This window comes from Lactuca virosa, chromosome 7, assembly GCF_052849685.1.
Source record: "Lactuca virosa cultivar CGN04683 chromosome 7, Lactuca_virosa_CGN04683_v6, whole genome shotgun sequence".
In the NCBI taxonomy this organism is placed as follows: Eukaryota; Viridiplantae; Streptophyta; class Magnoliopsida; order Asterales; family Asteraceae; genus Lactuca; species Lactuca virosa.
In genome coordinates this window covers 81,014,741-81,021,310 of record NC_136432.1, presented here as the reverse complement: position 1 = coordinate 81,021,310, position 6,570 = coordinate 81,014,741, and positions in this window count along the sequence as shown.

Sequence of the window (6,570 nt, the reverse complement as noted above, 5' to 3'; positions counted from 1 at the left end):
GGTGTAGATGATTGTCGGATGACTCTTTCTACTCTGTTTCCCAAGTTCACAGACTGCACAAAGATGTTCCTTCTCAAACTTAAGAAGTGGAAGTTCTTGCACATGATCGCCAAGTACGAGTTTCTTGAGGTCCTTGAAGTTGAGATGCGAGAGCCTTCGATGCCATAACCAACTGTCATCCGAAGATGCTTTCGTAAGAAGACATATGGCAAGCTTTCCTGTGATAGGATTTAGATTCAACGTATACATTTCGCCTTTCCTCTTGGACTTCAGAGGCACTTTCTTGGACTCCTTTCGATAATCTCCAATCCCTCATCATCAAATGAAACTTTCAGACCAGTACTTACAACTAGTTGAGATACACTTATGAGGTTGTGTTGCAGGCCTTCCACATAGGCAACCTTCCGAATAGAGAATTCCCCATTCGTAATCATGTCGTATCCTTTGATTTCCCCGAGTGAATTATCTCCATACTTGATTCGTCCTCCATCCTTCAATGATCTGAATTCCCTTAATTCCTCTCTCCTTCCCATCATGTGACACGAACAACCACTATCAATATACCATTCGGAGTCGAACTGTTCGTCACGAATCACCTACAAAAATTAGAGAGATTTAGGAACCCAAAGTTGTTTGGGTCCATGTGAGGCTTTCTTATAAACAGGAAAAGTTATAGCTTCATCAACCAAGTAAGATCGTTTTACCAAAGTTGAATTCTCTTCTTTCATTTGTTTTGAAAATGATGGTTTTTGAAAAACTATTTGTCACAACTGAAAATTTCCAAGTCTAGAACCCAAGCCAAAAGAGTCTCGTACATGTAATAGTGGTATCTATTCTATTATTATAACTTGGTAATGTAATGTTTTTGAGGATTATGCTACCCTAAAACTCCCATGATCAATGCAAATTAAGGTAATATTGAACTTACGTCAAATATGATCACATAAACAAGCATATTAAAGATTATATACATCTAGACCATAAACACTTCCCTAGGAAGCACCTTGGCCGTGAACTACACCTTGTGGAATGGTTTTGGCCGTGAACAACTTCCAAGGAAGCATTATGGCCGTAAACCACCTTAAGCCTTCAAGCATGGACCATGAACTCCTTTCTAGGCCACCTTTAGGCCGTAAACCACCTAGATTGGATCCCTTTAGGCCGTAAACCCTCTCCATGAGCATATTAGGCCGTAAACTCAAAGGAGAAAAGGAATATGGAACCGTGAACTCCTTCCCAATTCAAGGTGTTTACGGACTATGAGCTGTAAATGGCTATTTCCAATACGAATCTCAGTAATTCATGGATTACCCAGCAGTATTCCAAGTAAACATCCCATCAATTTCCCTATTCCATATGAAAGGGGCGTAAACCCCATTCTACACTTCACAAACTCATATTCACATTCTGAGAAACCTCCGTAAACCCTCTCAAACATTCAACCAAGTTCCAGAAGCCATTTCTCCACATTCTCTTCTAAGATTTGGTAAGTGAATTAGGCCTTGTTAAATGATTCATACAATTAGTTAATTGTAATCTTCTACTCACACATAAATTTATGTGTTCATAACCTTATGCTAGCAAATCCTCAAGAAGTTCATCCAACACACCAAGTGTTCTAGGCTCCAATTTCTCACCTCATCTCTTCAATTACACATTCTCCTCCTCAAGGTGAGCTTCATACCCCTATCTTTTGAGTTTTCATTATTTTGGGGGGAGAATACAAGTCAAGGGTCTTGTGAAATCTTAGTATATTTGCTTGTTTATGCATGTATGTTATGATTTATGTGCTTAAAGTTATGAACTCCATATAATGGTTCAAGAACTCGAGATTTTTAGCAAGTCTCAAGGTTTTGAACTATATATCACAAATTATATGCTAGCAACACAAAAACTAACATGTTTATGAAATATATATCATAAATTGTTATATCAAGAACCATAAGGTTTTGCTTCAAAAGTTGTTTAAATAAGTTGTTAAACATAATATTTTGGAAATGGTTAAATTGGGGTATTAATGATATTTTGGGGACCATATTCGGCCACATATATATTTAAGGACCATTTTGGAAAAATGGAATAAAATTGAAGAATTATTGAACATCTCAATTTAAAGGACCAAAAATGAAATTTTTGGATAAACAAGGGCCTTTTTGAATACTTTCATAAATATAAGTCTAAAATGAACATTTTAGAAGAAACGGGCCATTTTCAACAATTCACCTAGTTTTGAACCACATATGACACCTTTTGACAAATATGGGTCTTATTTGATAATTTATAAAAAGAATGGCCATTTTTGCCAATATCGATAATATTCGATCATTTTTGATAAATATGATTCCATTAGCACAATTATTGTTATTTATTAAATAACGGATCTCATCGATTTGGTCAAAAACCTGTTAGTATTCTAGTCAGACGAATCTCCAATATATATATATATATATATATATATATATATATATATATATATATATATATATATATATATATATATATATATATATATATATATATATATTAGTGTACGTCTAAAGTCCTGTAAAGAGTTATAACCAGAGTCTCTTGGAGGGAGAGCGGGAATTTGCGTATAGATCTATACGGGGTTGACACCCCGCACCTTCGTTGTTCGCTACAGCTAGACCGGCCAGTCTAGGGTGACAAATGTCTTTCATCGATTTGGGCGCCTGAGAAACGCCAAGACAGGCCTCCGTCATATTAGTATGGTTATAATGACTCACTAGAATATGATAATGTACTTAGAAATTTACGTAAGGAAAACCTTACAAATAATTTGGCACATTGTATTGACCGCCCCTATGCCTGTTAGTGATTGTCCGCATTCGTTGTGTTGATCGTCCATTTGCATTGCGCGGAATGTCCACAATCGCCATGTTGATTTCTCACACCTCTCCAGTCTTAGGTCAGACCACTATTTTGTATATCAGAAAATATAGGATTTTCTGGAGTAAACGATTTTATACAATTTCGAAAACGATAAACTAAAACACATACATGCAAGTATACTCAATTGGAAACAGAACTTACGATTATTTTATACAAGAAAATATAGGATTTTCTAGAGAAAACGATTTCACAATTTCGAAGGATGATAAACTAAAACCCACACATGCAACTATACTAGATAGGAAACAAGACTTACAACTGTTTTGATAAGAAAACACTGGAATTTTCTGGATTTCTAAACTATCCCAAAGTTTTATACGAAAATGCTTATGAACTCACCAACATATTATATGTTGACGCTTTTTAAAACGACTTGTATTCTCAGGGATCTAGTAAGCAGGTAATCACCACGAGCGAGGACCGGCGTCGCTGCATTATGTTATTGCTACTTTTGTTATTTCATGTTTAACTTTTGAACAGAATAAGTATTGTAAAATAATGTGAGTTTGTTATCTTAATGTATGATGTATGGATTTGCTATGTTTCATTTATATTCAAATGTTATGATACTGCACAATGAAGTCACCCGCCTCCGGACGTTTCCGCCGTCTGGTCCGGGGGTGTGTCACTATTGGTTTTGAAAAGCTTTTAGGATTTGGATTTGAAGAGACTTTTGCATTCGGATTTATAGATCTTTCTTGATTGACATAATTGGTACTTTTGGACTTCCAGAAATGCTTTCTTTCTTTTAGGTTTTTCCTATATCTAGCATTTCGTTGACGTTTCATAGAAACAAATTCCTCAGCTGACTTATGAATACTAGCCCTAAATTTCGCTTTTCTAACGGGAGTGTCAGTCTGTTCGGATGACGTATCATTTGGAACATTTTTAGTTCCACTCGGACTGCCTTTCTCGTAACCGGAGTTAACTTTGTTCAGTGGTTCTGCCACATATCTCCTTTTCGTCTTCCAAGAGGTCATCTCAGAAAGTCCTTTGGTTTCATTAGCATTATCAATGGGAGCAGACCAAAAGAATTTGTCACACCAATATGCATTATCTTCTTCTACAAGGGACGATAATTCTGTGATCTGATTTTTGTTCAGTCCAGAAGTTGCAAAAACTTGCATCGGAATAGTTTGAACTTTTGGAAAAATTGTTGCCTTTTCTTTTAAAACCTTTGAACCTTTATTTTCAGAAATACGAAAATACTCAACTGAATTTTCAGAAATCATATTTTTCTTTGGTTCAGGTTCACCTTTGAAAAATTCAGAGAAATCAATCTCATCCTCCACAGAAATTTTGCTCATGTCACTTTCATCATCAAATTCAGATACATTTTCAACATTAAGGGTATTCTCTGAACTTAATTTAGTGCACAAGGAGTCAAATTTATGTATAGTATCAGATTTAATTTGTTCTTTATCTTTTTCACTCAAAATTTGTTTCAGCATGGCCTTATGTTCTTTGGACTGTATGTAAGCTTCAATTTTGTCTGGTCCAATTTTGTAAGAATCAGAGACATCATCAGAGGAAACAATGGATTCGCATTTGTAGCAGTCTGCATCGCTTTGGTCCTCTTTCAGTTCGAGAAAGGGCAAAATCATTTTGTGTATATTCTTTCCTATTTCACAATCAAGATGCAGCTGAGTAATATTAAAATAAAGACGTTTAGCAATCAAACAGAAAATATTTTGTTGTTTCGAAATATCTAAAGTGTCTCGTTGCAAATAAATGATATCATCCCTAGACCTAGATAGCTCTAACTCCAACTTCTCAATTCATATCCGTCTCTCTTCACTCTTGTTCATTTCCCTGCTGATTTGATCAGTTAAGTTAGAATTACTTAAACGGGTTCTTTTTAAGCTATCACTAAAACTGGAAACAGTAAATCTCAAATCATCTAATTCAGTTTTGTACCAAGAGAAAGGAATATTAAGAGACTCAAGAATAGAGTGTACCTTGCTGATCACTCTTTTGCACTCATTAACCTGCTCAGAGACAGGTCTCACAGCAAACCAGTTATCAGGAGCCTTGCCGCTGTCGGTTGCGTATCCTCTTTGCTCCGATACATCATTGCGAACCATCAAACATTTTCCCTCGTACTCAGGGACCTCAGCCTTCACCACGAAACATTCACCATGTGTGGGTTTGCAAACCTCTTCATCCTCCAAATTAGTCGACCAAAATTCAACTCTTCCAAACTCATCATCATCTTCCTGCACAATCAAAGTAGGCTTAGCATTATCAACATTCTTCTTCTTTCTATGCTCAACTTTCTGAGATAGTAAGCTTCATCATCTTCTTCATCTTTCTTCTCACTCATTCTCCTTAACATGTACTATTTTGCCAAATGATTCTTGCCATGACAAAAATTGCAGTCATATCCGGAATCTCCCATCAACTTCTTTTCTTTCTTCACCTCATCCTTCTGCGAGTTGTTGAGGCTTTCATCCTTTCCTTTATCTGAACTGTAATTCCCTTTCCAGTTCCTATTTTTGAGACGTCCAAAGTTCTTCTTCGCAAACTTTTTAGGATTTGACACCATTAGAGCGTATTCCTCTTTTGTAAGTTCGCAATCAGAAAGATCGGACTCTGAATCTTCTTCTACCACCTTTTTGCCCTTTGCAACTAGGGCCAATGAACCCATACCAGAAACAAGCTTGGAATCATTCGTCACCTCATCTTCGTGGGATCTCAAAATACCCACCAGTTGTGCCAGAGAGTAATTCTTAAACTCTTCATGCGCTTTAACAGTTGATACTACTGCTTTCCATTCCGATCTCAAACTATTCATGAACGTCACCTTTTGCTCTATCTTCTCGCTTCTGATCTTGTGTTTTAACATCCTGCTTAGAAGATGATTGAAACGATTAAAAGTTTGATCAAGTTTCTCATCATGCTTTTGAGCAAAGGCACCAAACTCCGAAAGTAGTTGTGTCTGAATAGAACGCTCAAGATCTGCATCACTCGAATAGAGTTCTTTCATTCTATCCCAAATCTCCTTCTCTGTTTCACAAGAACTCACCAGACAAAACGTGTCTGGAAGTAGAGCGAACCTGATTATCCTCATTGCTTTGATGTTGCTTAACAGTTTATCCTTTTCATCTTGAGGAATGTCTTTAACGTCAATAAGAAGAGTGTTGTATTCTGCTTGATTTTTGATAACTCTCCTAGATCCCATGTGTATGAAAGTTCCCTCTGTCATGGCTTGCCAGATTGTTGTTCCATAGTCTTCGATACCTAAAACATAGTCTTCAAAGTGTAAATCCCAGACTTCATAGTCTTGTGGGAAAAGAATAGGGATTCTGGTAGTAGATCTGATGTTGCTAGAAAGATTGAAAGACAAAGTTTGTGGATCGTCGTGCTACATGTTATTGATTCACTAAAACATGTAAAGAATCAGACCTGTAAAACTAAAATCGATTTTAGGGCGTAATAAGGATCAAGATCCAACATCAAAATTCGATGAAAACAGCAAGAACAGATCCAATAAAAGCGGAAAAACCCTAATAACACTTCGACATAAGAGTTGTGTATGGTTTACACAATCTCCTGCTATGATACCACTTGTTGTAACAAATATTAAAGATCGACATTTTCTTAACAGTAATGTAAATCAAACAATAAAATCAATGATCGAAGTTGTGTTGAATGATTAAA